Source organism: Saccostrea cucullata, unplaced genomic scaffold (assembly GCF_032062105.1).
Source record: "Saccostrea cucullata isolate Sc308-1 unplaced genomic scaffold, CSIRO_AGI_Scuc_v1 ctg3666, whole genome shotgun sequence".
NCBI classification, from domain to species: domain Eukaryota; kingdom Metazoa; phylum Mollusca; class Bivalvia; order Ostreida; family Ostreidae; genus Saccostrea; species Saccostrea cuccullata.
In genome coordinates, this window is record NW_026931803.1 from 34,754 (window position 1) to 48,992 (window position 14,239).

Here is a 14,239-nt window from a genome sequence, read left to right on the forward strand (position 1 = left end):
AAAGGCAGTTTATAGTATATGTTATAATAATTTTTTTTAAAGGATAGGGGTTTTAAATTAAAATTAAAAAATATATAATTCAATACTTTAGTACTTGAGAAGCCTTTCTACTACTTATTCAAAGTTGTTTTAAAATCCCTATCACAGGTATAATTAGTTAATGACACCTTAGGGTATTTCACTGTGTATCCATTCATGCAGGTAGACTAGCTGCTAGCTCCAAGGCAATCACACCTGTACAAAATTAGCCCCTTCCTCACCTGGAATAAAAATACCACCCGGTAAAAATTCTCTGCCTTTAAATGACCATTTCTTTATTTTCTTTTTTTTTTCTCAATCATATTAAGCCAATTTGGAATATTATTTTTGTTGTTGTTGTTGAAATATTTAAGATAACTTTCTTATCTGCATTATATCAAGTTACATTTATATCCACATATATTACTTGCACTTACAAAAAGAAGACTACTGTTAAAATGTAAAATTTTACATACATGTATATCTTGTTGCAGTGATGTTTATTAATCAAATTAATTAGTTGTCTAAAATATATAATATATTACCTTTACAATATTAAAATATGTAGGAGTTGATGCCTCAGATTTAATTACACCGGGAAAACAAAGACAATCTGCGCATAATGGTATAGGAAAAATCAGAGGCATAAAGAAAAACCTTTGTAGAGGAGTTGACTCCTCAATTTTTTTAAACCTTAAGTACGACTTGGTTTGTGTACGAGTTGACTGTAAATCATCTGAGATCTCAACTGCGCTTGGCAATCGTAGTAAAATAATACATCATTTGATGAATTGTCGCAACAGAGATGCAAGAACTCGGAAAGAAAAATTTGGTGATTTGATCAGATTTTAGTCAATAATTGATTTAAAGACTAAATTTTAAGGATTAATTCACGTACATTTAAATCAATTTAGTCTCATTCATATTCATTTCTTTGAGATATTGGTTTAACATGCTTGAATTAGTCCATTATCATCTCAACACAAAGTGAAGCAACTAACAAGTGAGTATATAAATCAGTAAATGGTCAAAGTTATATCAACAGGTACAGATAGTATAGCTGTATATGAGCCTTGGGTAAATTCACCTTTCAACAGACACCAAACAGGCGTAAATAAAAAGAAATACATTTTATTATCAGAAAGAAGTGTTAGGAAGGAGCATGTTACATGTTACATGTGAACAAATAATGAAATATGACTGTATCAAACACAATAACAGAAGTACAAATCTGTGACTTTGACACATTTTTAATTGAAAGACATGTAAAAAGTACTGTCAGAATTATGAAGTTCATATCTTGGATTCATTAATCATGTTAATTAATTATGTTAGCAGCTGTCATTATAATCATAATCATTCAGAGAAGTTAAAGAAATATATTGTAACATAGATAACCTGCGTAGACCTAGATATTCATATGATAGATATAACAAATATCATTTCAATGTGTACAAACACTGCAAAGAAAATGAATGGCAACTGATGGTGGACAGACAAATCATCAATAGCAAGACAATATGCCTTATTGGGGGGTAAATAACAAAAAATGATAATGAAAAAAAATATATTTTGAGAATACTACATGTATACTGCATGTTACATTCTTCGGCGCTAGAAATAAAACACCACTCTTAACGGTGCTTAAGTTTACTTATTGTGGTTAATTTCAGATTTGTTATATATTTAATAGGTTGGTGGGATAATTTCTCCCATCACATACCAAAAATATGGGATAAATCCTATATTGACATCAATTAGTGGGATATTTTGTCCTGTGGGAGAAATAATCCCATTTTTGCAACAACCGTGGGATTTTTTTTCCCATGTGGGAGAAATTATCCCACAGTACTTTTTCTCCCATGGGATTTTGGTGGGATTTTTGGTGGGATGAAAAATCCCGCCATTCTCCCATGGGATTTTAGGTTTTGACAGAGGTTTATGAGAAAACTACTACAATGTGGAAGTTGAGATTGACATGATGAGGTCAGAATAAAAAATCCCACCAAAATATAGAAAAAAATCTAATGTAGGTCTTTTCGAAAGGGTACCTAAAAGTCTGGACTTTGTCGTGTCCGGACTTAAATGTCGCAGTGTTTACTGCATTTTCTTTATATTACTTTACCATAGTATTAACTTGGTAGAGGAGGGGGGATTTAGCTGTATTTCAATGAATATTTTTTTATAGAAAACTGAGTAATGTTGGTATCTTACATATCCTTGTAACAGTAAATTAATTATGAGAAAAAAAATTAATTAGAACAAGACCAGATTGAGCAGTTAATATACAGTTGATATAAGTAGATTTGAAAATTCCAATTAGAAAAATAATAAATCTACTGCAGTTGGGTTATCATCTTTTCGGCCTTTTAGTGAACACTAGGTCAAAGTCAATTCGGCCTTTTAGTCCACACTTTGTCAAAATCAAATGAGCGCTTTGTAAGAAGACCACCGTCATGATGATGGAAGTAAGAAGTTTTAAAACTAAACTTTATTTTAACAAGGGTTAATTCACGCAGGTTTTTAAATCAGTTTGATTGATTTAGCGTGTGTGAATTACTCCATTAACATCATCCCCAAAAGTTCCATTGGAATTCTGCTGTCAGTGTCTGAAGAAATGAATATGTGTACGAGACTGGAGTGATGTAAGTATATCAGGTCCAGTACTGGACCTGTATATTACTCAGCTGTTACTAGCCCATTACACTGTGCATGCTATGAATTTGATTGGGGTTATTTCTTGCAAAATGGAATCAAGGATCTCTATGTGGTAGACAGGTAGATATTACCACAGAGAGACTGAAGATTTTTTGGGATGTAAACATGGTAAATTTTTTTTTTATATAACGTTTATTAGTTTTTTGTCTTACCCAAGGGAGGAGGAATATGTTTTGGCATGGATAGCTTTTTCCCACAAGTTGCAACTTTGTCTGCTAGGATGTCACATATCAGTTAGATTTTAATGTCACATTGTGCCTGTCTAAGGTTAATCAAGTTCAAGTTCAGTGTATTTTTATGGATACTAATAAAAGTTCGGTCTGACATTTGGAATAAATTAAAAAATGAAGCCCTAAATGGGGGGAGGGGGATTTATGTTCTTTTATGGGTACTCACAAGGGTGGATCTGATCAACTGCTGCAGTGGTATAGATGTAAAATCTCTATCTTTCTTTTTAAAAAAATGTGAACCAAAAATTATAACGTCAAAATCAAAGAACCAATCATATGATATTTATGGAAGTACCTTATGGAATCATAATTTTTTTTTTTCTGTATCATGTGAATTATTCATATTTGGTGAAATGTTGTTATAAAAGCCATGATAGCATATACGACATATTTTGTGAAATATGAAAGACCTATCATATGTCATTAAAATGTAATGTAGCACCACTTTTTTGAATTAGGTCAAACATGAAGGTAAATATTAAGGTGTCAGATATAGCATGCACAGAAATATCATGTCACAGATAATGCACATGTAAAATATGAAACCCTATCTCTTTTAAATCAAAAGTCAAAAGGATTTTTGAAAAGTAGGTCATACTTCAAGGTCAAGGTACCATGGTCAAAAATCATTATTAGTTAAAAACATAGTTACATGTACTAGTTCATTATGAAAGGAATTACCGCAGGGAATGCATGTATAATCTGAACATGTCGAAAGCCCTATCTCATCTCATTCAAAAGTTATGACCAAGGTTTTAAGTTTTTGTGACAGATGAGCAGACCAACAGACTTACAGATGACATATGATTAGATTCAATTATTATTTATCATGAAATCTTGCATTTGATAAAAAGGATGACAAAAATCAATAAAACCACTAACCACTAAAAGGAATTGACTGACCTTGACATGATGTTGCACATACCCGGTAGATGCTTTTTATAAAAATTTAGGTCCGATTCTTTTAAATAATTAACAATAATTTATATTTAGGAAGTTTAAGTAGCTGACAGAATAAAAAATATATCAAGTTTGACATACATTTAGATCTATTTCAATGCAAAAGCAATATCGATCAATATCACCTGACTGCATTATGCAGAATGAAAATTCAGTTCTCTAAAGGTCATACGCAACATACCGGTAGTTTGAACTTTATTAGGATCTTCCCTGGAGTTTCAGAGTTTCACTTAATGAAGGACCTGGGTACAATACTTTGAATGTCTTATATGGATTTGTACACCTCTTCTAAAACTATGTTTGATGAAAAAGAAATCTGGAAATTATGTTCTGTAATTATGCCCCCGGATCGAAAGATCGGGGGTATATTGTTTTTGTCCTGCCTGTCTGTCTGTCTGTCTGTTTGTCCCCCAACTTTAACCTAGCCCATAACTATTGAGTGGTAGGGGCTATGGCTTTCATAATTCATAGGTGTGTTACTTGTGACATAACCTTTCTTTGGGTACCACCAAATTTGACCTCTTGACCTTGACCTTGGAGTTTGATCTACTTTTATTAGTCCCCTACCGGGGGGGGGGGCTATAGGTTTCCTCTGCGTCCGTCCATCCGTCTGTCTAGCTGTCTGTCCCCATCAGTCTGTCCCACTTGGTTTTCCACACTTTTTTTTCTAAATGCTTGCAGATATTGAGCTGAATTTTGGTATGTGAATGTGTCTTAATGAGTTACAGATCAAGTTTGAATTTTGCTTTGCTTCATTGATTTTTGACAGAATTAGGGCATTTTGAATATTTTTTCATAATCGCTTAATTGAGATCAGATTCTAACTGCGCTAACTTCCGATTGTCGACAAAAATATGAAGCGAGGAAAGGACGGTGGAGAAATGAGTTGAATTTTCATCTTAATGTGGATTATTTTATTAGTTTTAAGGCATTTACAACTTGAAAATCTTTCAGTTTTACCTTGGACATGACTTTTGCATATTATAAAATGACATCCAGAAGAAAAAGGGGAACCCGGTAGGGGACATGTATTGCTTATGCAATACTCTCAGAATGCTTGTTCTATTTGTTATCAACTTTAACTTTAGCCATAACTTTTGAACAGATCAAGATAGAGACTTCATATATAAAATGCATAGACTCCACTAATTAAGCACTTTCAACTGACACCAAGGACAATGACCTTTTGACCCTGACTGTGACCTATATGCTAGAATTAGATTTTTCGAACTTTCGGTTTAACTTTTAAACAATAGGAGATAGAGACTTGATATAGTAGTCAAAATTTCTAAGTCCCCAGGCAAGTTTTTGCTTTATACCGCTTTTAAATTGAATTATTTTAACAGTATTACTTAATAAGTATACAGGATAATAAAATAGCAAAATAATTTTTCCTCACTTGATTTATTTTATTGAAGCACTTTAACACAATATGCAGAAACGTTAAGGCACCCTAGAATTAAAAATTCACAACGTTTAATACTGCATTATTCTTCATTCAAACGAATTCAAATCAAGACAACCGTTCCTCAAAGAGTTCACACTATTTAAGAAAAACTATTTCATTGAATGTTTTTCCATGTGGATACTAGGTCGTCCTCTAGTTCCGCTAGATACTGCTGCTGGGAAAGCTGTTTCACACTCCGGTCTATCTGCTTCCATACATGCTATTTAGGGTTGAGATTAGGAAGACAAGGGGGCTTATCGAAATTGTCTGTGCCTTGTCAACAATAGTTACTTAACGTCTTCTTACATGTATTCCCCACTTCTCCAGTTGACATTGAGGGGAGGGCACTTCCGGTTCCGGTTCCATTGATTTTTCCGGATAAACTCTAGGATGATTTTGTGGTATTTGTTGAAATCTAGCAATTTTTAACGGTTAAAAGGAATTCAGGTGCGCTTTGTAGGTTTTCCGGGTGGTAATTATAAAGGTTTTAAGTAAAATGAAGTCATACAGTGAAGAAAAACAGAACTTTTGTTTACTACGACCAGCTTCCCCTGCGAAATGATCAAGAATAATTCTTGAACTTTGAAGAAAAGTTCATGAATTATATTCTTGAATCAGCTCATGAATTGTTCATGAAGATCCCATGAAGTTAAAATTGGACACTCATGATTTCATGGATTTTATTCATGAAAACCAAGTTCAAGAATATTCAAGAATTATTTGTTGTTCATGAACAAACTTGGATTTTTTAATTGCCTGCAAAATGATCAAGAATAATTCTTGAACTTTCAAGAAAACTTCATGAATTATATTCTTGAACTTTCAAGAAAACTTCATGAATGATATTAATAGGTTCAATGCATTTTCATGAACTCATCAATGATCGAATAATTTGTAAAAGTTATTTAGGAATGTTCATGAACTATTCATGAATGTTCTTGCTTTTTGTAAACAAAAATGTAATAAATTATGCAAAATGAAAAACTGTAAAAGAACATATTTTAATAGCATCTTGAAAGATTTCACAGAATTTTTGTTTTCCAATCATGGTAACAAAATCTTTGTTCAAGTAAACAACTCTGATAAGTGATATCGATAATAAATAAATTATGTAGTTCATTCCTAGTAAAATTATGAAAAATTTTAATTCAAACGCGACTCTTTGCAGAATCCTTAACCTTACTTGGTCAAGAGGAGTGTGGGTTCCTTATTCAGCGTATTTCAAAGTGTATGCTTAAAATGGAATGGTTTTTAATCCAAGTCTCACTGTCTGGCAGAAAAGTGTGTTCAGCAATTAGGGCATCAGCTAAAAGGGCTTTCAAGGATTTTGAGAAGAGGTGGTCAAATAAAAAAAATCTTATTGGCTTTCCCTGTGGAATTTTCAGAATTTCATCACTTGGATACTTTGATCGATTACGATTCATATTTTCATTCCTTTCTTTTGTTTTTCTTCAAGATCCTGAATTTTTTTTTTTTTTTTTTTTTGGCAGCCAGAGTTTTTTTAATCTTCTGATCTCAACTCATCAACATTATCTGTGAACTGCTTCTCTTTTCCCTACAAGAACAAAGATTTTCTGAAAATGCTCATAAATGTGAAAACTTAAGACTTAATTTTTTTTTTTGGCAAAATTGTTTCATTTAATTCTGCATCATAGGCACTGCCATATTTTAAAGCATTCCGAGCGGGAGTTTAGCCTGTTTCCCTTGCTCGCCATGTTCAAGATGTTATAGGTGAACAGGATGGATTTTTCAATCTTAAATTATTAAATGTAATGTAATTTGGTTGGATCCTTACTCATAACACAGTTTGACAAAATTTTTATTAAAAAAGACATAACTGAACTCTTACAAATAGACAGTAACATCTTGACAAATATCTCAGATTCAGCGATTGCCTCCATTTTTTTGTAACTCACCATTAATATCTGCAGTTATTAAGTAAATTGATCCTCTGGATATTCCTTCTTCATATTCTGTTATTTTCTTCAAAGGTTGACAAAGAATGACTAGATCTACGCTAATAATCCTCCCACTCTACCGATTCACTTTCCAACGTCTCGCGCGTTTCAAAGTTTGCGCCTTTTAAAAAGTGTCATGCAGAGCTAATTAAGAAATAGTTTCGAATTGCCAAGATTGTTGTTAAACAAAAAATAACAAACACTATCTGAATGCTTTTTCACTGAAATTAATTTTTTTAAATTAATATAAGTTAAATCATTTATTGAATTGGATTTTTTACATTATACCTAAAGAGCCACAGTTTCGTATTTTCAAGTATGGCCGCCTCCATATCATGAGGACAACAAATAAATCTTGGGAACCACTCGCCCTCAAACAGAGTACCCTGAGCTATGTATAAGTATATAGTGTATAGGAGAATAGACTACAAAATACGAATGTGGGTCATGTCATAGATACTTCACAACCATGCAGCCTGTGCTGTATCATTTACACACGATGGACAGAAAAATGTGACTTGATAACTGCATCAAAACATAAAGCGTTTGACCCAAGAATAGTACGGACAAGAGATATGATTTTTTAGCTGTAAATAAATCTAAGATACGTTTTTACGAAGATCGTGAAATTTTTCCTAGACTATAAGTCTGTTTCATTTTCTCACAACTTGTTAAAAGTTTGACAAATAGAGAAAATTCGGTCGAACAAAGTTGTGTCGTGAAAAATGAGATAATTTAAAGCACAATATTAATATAGCTGGCCATTTTAAATGATGAAGAAACATTAGTAATTCAATATGAGAAAAAAATGCTGTCAATATTGATGCAGTGTTCTTTAAATTACGATCATAATTTAATTACAATCTCCCTTCTAGACAGTACATAACAGAGTTTTATTATCCTGAAGAATCTAAGTTACCGATTCGGAGAGTAGAAAATAGTGATTTTAACCTCTTATGTTCTCCTACTTGTCTCTGATCCAATACTTTCAAAATCAAAACAAAAGCATGTCATTAATTAAATCAGGGGTTTGTTCAACAATTGCATCTGCATGCAAAAGTTGTATTATGGGAGTAATGAGTGTTTTTTGGAGATCGTTTGTGACAATTATTTTTACATTTTTAGTCTTCATGAAAATTCATGAACATTCATTACCTTGAACTATTAAGTTTTTTTCTTTAAACTGAAAATTAACAATATTCATATTTGTTCATCATTTGTTCATGAACTATGAATTATGAATGTTTTCATGAATTTTATTCATGAACAACTTTTATGAACCTGTTAAGAATCCTTTAAGAACCATTCATGAACAATTATGAACAACTCATAAAGGTTCTTAAAATCATGAATATCATTTCGCAGGGGTTAGGCCATTTCAACTTCACTTTCACATTGTTGTGTGGACATACACCGCATTTTATTCAAACATTTTCTGTTTTTCGTTATCAATAAAAGATGGAGAACACATGGAAGTAAAAAATATTAAGACTTATAAACCCGAAAAACATATGGAATTTGAACTTCATGCTTTTCAACAAAAACGGTCACGGTCGAGTAATTACACATTCGATTACAATTTTTTTTACCTTGACAGGTAAGTATTGCAAATGAAAGGCATATTTGTAAGCAACTAGTAAATTGAAGTTTAGGTTTTTGAAATTTTGAAAAAATAAAAGTGGGGACTTAGAAATTTTGACAAGTATATTTGGTATGCCTACTTCACTAGTTAAGTGCTTTCAAACGACACCGAGGTCAATGACCTTGTGACCTTGACTGTAACCTTTATGCTAAGAATAGATTTTTCAAACTTTGTTGCTGTGGGGGCACAGTGTTTCACATACACATCTTGTTTTTGTATATTTCTTTGAATAATGCAAACATTTTCACAATTTGATATTTTTTCAAAACCCCTAGTAACACTAAATTAGAAACATAAAGAATTATTGTTCACTTCCAACATATAAATTCTAACATTAATTATAGTGAACATAATGTATGTAAAAACTTAATTGATTTGTTATCCAATGTAGTTTTAATAGTCAAGCTGATGGATGTGATCATGGTGATAGGGATACATTTCAAAAACTGGTGGTAAATAAAGCACCGTAGTATTAAGCTTTGAATGCATTGATAAAAATGTCTTATTTCATCATATTCATTACATGTACCTGGGTTTTTTTTTTTTTTGCCGGTAGGTGGTTATTTCAGTTAGGTTAATAAAGAGAAACATACGAGATGTAATTAAATTTCATTCTTATATATTCATTCATAAAGATGATGAAGATGCCCAACATAATGATTAAAAGATAAAGAGAATAAATCAGATTGGTGATCAATATCCAAAAGACAGGATGGTGGATCTAAAGGTAATGGGTTCCAATATTTTCCTTTGTTTATTGCATGGTTTTGAATTTCACATTCACCCCAGACAAATCAAAATGAGTTATTTGTAGGTTGATCTAATTAAGAGGCTTTATCTTTTTGATTATGGCTATTTGATTTCAAACAGTTTGCTTATAAGTCATGTGATATCATGGTCCAAAGTTATGAGTGGTGGATCCAAGGGGAGTTGATATTGAATTTTTAATTACTTATCATGCTTATTGTAGATCATCATAACATATACTAATAATTATTGCGCATTTATTTAAACATTTAAGTAACCTTTCTTTGTGTGATAAGTGATGGACCAAAGGCATGTATATTTCACCAGTAATTGTTTTGATAGTTGAGGTGGATCCAAGGGGGTGGATAGATATATTTTTAAATACATGTATTAAATTTTGTAATGTGTCAAAGGAATCAATAATAATCATGTGATGTTTATGGTTAATTGATTTTAAACATTTAACTTATATATCATGTGTGATCAAAATCTAAACTTATAAGTGGTGGATCCAAGGGGGTGGATATTAATCTTTTTTAAATATTTGTGGTGGGTGCAGGATCAAAGAATATTAATGATCAATGATTTTGGTTAATTTATATCAGCATTTAGCTTATATGTCATGTTTGATCATGATCTTAATTTTAAAGTGATGGGTCCAAGGGGGAGTGGATACCCCGGTATTTATGTTGTATAGTAGTTGTGGTTGATCCAAGGGGAGTGGATATTAATTTTAAATACATGTATTTGTGATGGGTAAAAGGATATTAATGATTATAGGTTTATAGCTAATTGATTTCAAACATTAAGATTATATGTCATGTATGATCAAGATCTAAACTTATAAGTGGTGGATCCATGGGGAGTGGATATTAATTTTATTTTTTTTAAATATTTGTTGTGGATCAAAGGATATAAATGAATGTGGCTAACTGATTTCAACATTAAGCTTATATGCCATGTGTGATCATGGTCTTAACTTACATTAGTGGTGGATCCTTGAGGAGTAAATTTTTTATTTTAAAATATTTGTGGTGGATCAAAGGATTTTTTTATTATAGTTTTTTAAAAAAGAAGAATTGCTGTCCATCCAAGTGTTTACAGAAGATTCCCACTAATGCAGTTTTTTTCCATCAGGAAGCAGTTTTGGAAACTGGTCATTACTCAACAGAATCAGGAGATTTCAGTATTGTATGCAAACAAAGATAAGACAGTGTCACTCGCACAAATTGAAGTCCCCTTTCGGTTGATTGTACTTTTTCTTAACAAATAAAAATCAGTATCTCAAACACTCCTCTTCTCTTGGCAAGTCATTTGGTTGAGTTTTCTCTGGCAATAGGATTTGTTTATGACCCTCACTTTAAATAAAATGGCTCTACAAAAGCAGTTAAACAATGGATATATAGCAGTCAATTTTGCATTGTTATGCCTCTAGATCTGCCTCATAAAAAATAATTTGAATTTGTATATGATTGAAGATAAAATGCTTCATAAAGTATATTCAGACATTGCATTCTTATCCCATTATTCCCATATCTGCTTATTTATTTATCCCATGGGATTAAAAATACCCAGTATTATGTACTTTGCAGGATTTTTAATCCTAAGAAGGGCAAATATGGGATTTTTAATCCTATGTCGCCTATTATGGGAGAAAAAATCCCATGGGAGAAAAAATCCCTCAAAGATTTTTTTCTCCCATGGGATTTTGGTGGGATTTTTGGTGGGATGAAAAATCCCGCCATTCTCCCATGGGATTTTAGGTTTTGACAGAGGTTTATGAGAAAACTACTACAATGTGGAAGTTGAGATTGACATGATGAGGTCAGAATAAAAAATCCCACCAAAATATAGAAAAAAATCTAATGTAGGTCTTTTCGAAAGGGTACCTAAAAGTCCGGACTTTGTCGTGTCCGGACTTAAATGTCGCAGTGTTTAAATTAAGTTTCCTTCATGAGATTATTAAGTACATGCATTATATGTACGTTGCGGATTCAAGACGCGGAGACCGGTCCTTTCAATGAGAGCATAAACGCAACGGTCTCAGTACGGGGTAGGTATTGGCATAAAAAGTGTAAATGTCGCCTGATTCCAACTCTGATCTTAAAAAGTCTGTCTTTGCGCTGCTAGTGATTTATATTGTTTTAACTGTCTTTTGGGCTGAAATATTGTTCATTTTCTTCGTATTTCTGCGTATGCTCAAAGGCCGTCAGTACCACGTACTTGTACACGTATAAATGTCCAGCCTTTCACTTGTTGCAGAAATTTAGCTATATTGTCAGGCAAGAGAGGTACAATGCCACCCATTGAAAAAGTTGTATACTGAGTATTAATTGTGCACAAAAAATTACGCTGAAGCTATATTCAATATCCGTGTTTTTCAACTGCTGCAATCTAAAAATATTACTTTAAACCGTGTGTCTCTAGCACATTCCTTCAATTTTTCTACAACAAAACATTCCTTACAACCGTGTTTAATAGTCCTCATGAGCAAGAATTTGAGATATCGAAAATATCGTTGAGTTATCTTTCCATTTTGGTTGGCAAGATAATTCGATCCAACGACCTTCTTGCAGATGTCAAGTACTAGTACTTGATAGAGGTCAATGGAACAGATTGAAATCTGTCTTGTGTGCAGTTGAGGTAAGAAATCGGAGAAATTAATGCAGAACCAAGCGCAATTTTTTGTACGCAATTGATATTATTATACTTTTTCATTTGGGTGGCTTTGTAGCTCTCTGGTGATCCATCCCATTTTTTTTCAGACCAGCTAACGAGCTACAGATCAACAGCTAGCCTTTCACCAAATATATTCTATTAAATTATGATTCCATCTACTTTGTTAATTTTAACTTGCTAGAAATGCAGTGTAAAAATCCGGAATGAAAATAAGGAAAGTTTAGAAATGAAATTATTAATTGTCGGAAATGCAATGCAAACAGCGAAAACTGGTACCTCCCCTTACCCAAAGAAACTAATACATGTAGTACATGTACACACTTCGATGCTCGATTGAACACTCTAATGGGCACACGTTTTAAAAATTAAAAAGTTTAGTGACGGACGATAATCTTTGCCGACCTTGTTTTTCATTTACTTGACGATCTGCGAATAAAAAAAAATGTCGCATATGATTAAAATTATAATAGGTTATGGATTATTCTCGGATTTCAAAACCAGCCCTGGCCTGTACGTACCTAACAAACTTCTCGACTCTGAAGGAAAACATTGTATCATTTCAGGGAAGGGGGGTTACGTATGAGAGGAAATTTAATCATCTCTCAGACCATTAAACATGAAAGAATGGTTTAGAATGCTGTAGACGTAGTTATTTCCACGGGGTCTTAATTCTGCAGAATCACAACATCAGTTTAATCCGCGGGTAAAAAATTACGCGGATTCTTTGAATGCCAAAAATATATATTGTAAACTACATTGAATATACCGGTATGAGAAAAATTTCGTATTATTTTACTAAAATTTGTCTGCCTTATGCATATACAATTTTTTCAAAGAACAACAACATTCAAATAACTTGGAACAACACACATATTCGTATGCGGTACGTTCCTGCCACCTCACAAAGTTACGAATTATCATGAATTAATTCTTGAGGTTTACATAGATCAACTTCAAATAAACTTTTTAAAAACGGGGAATGAAGTCCATAAACACATACTTTGTACATATCATTATTTATCAACACTGGAATCAAGTCATGTGATATGGCTGCATGATCAACGCACACCTGTCCGTTCAAACTGCTTGGGAAAAATGCTGAATCTTTCACGAGTAAAAAAGCGAAGTAATTTTCTCTTTTATATATTTTTTCATGGCCTAAATTTGTGCTGCCACATGTGAGATTAATGTAAATTTTCAGAAGTTATAAGTAGATGATTGTGAAGACATGATTCGTTGTAATATGCGTGTCGTAATTTTTTTAAAATTAGATATTTAAAACAAATAAATATTATAAACTTGATTTGAAGCTAATTTCCAGGTTAACATGCCATTTACAATTAAATTAATTATACCAGTCAAAACACCAAAGGAATTTGAAAAACTGCAGTAAAAACAAGGGTCTTAGCGTTTATATAATTGGATGATTGACACATATCCGCTAATGTCAACCAAAAGCGAGAAAATGTTGAAAGTTATGCATGTTTATTTTAAAAATTTACGATGCTGTCTCTCCTCCTTGATATACCGGTATTTTCCTTCTCATTTTAACGAACTCTTTCCTCCTTTATTCATATGTTATCTTTTTGTTATATAGAAATTATGTACCTCTGACCAGTTTGTATATAGTTTGTATATATGTTATTTGAACCCCATGTACCAATCTTGGTTTGGGTGAATAAAATGAACTTGAACTTGAACTTGAGAGGACAATTCCGTGTGGCATGTGCCGTTATCTCTAACTAGGATGAGAAGATTAAGTTTGAGGCAAGTCTATTTATTCGAGAAAAAATATTTTTCAAAGAATGGAATTATTATTTTTGTGAATTCTTAAAATATC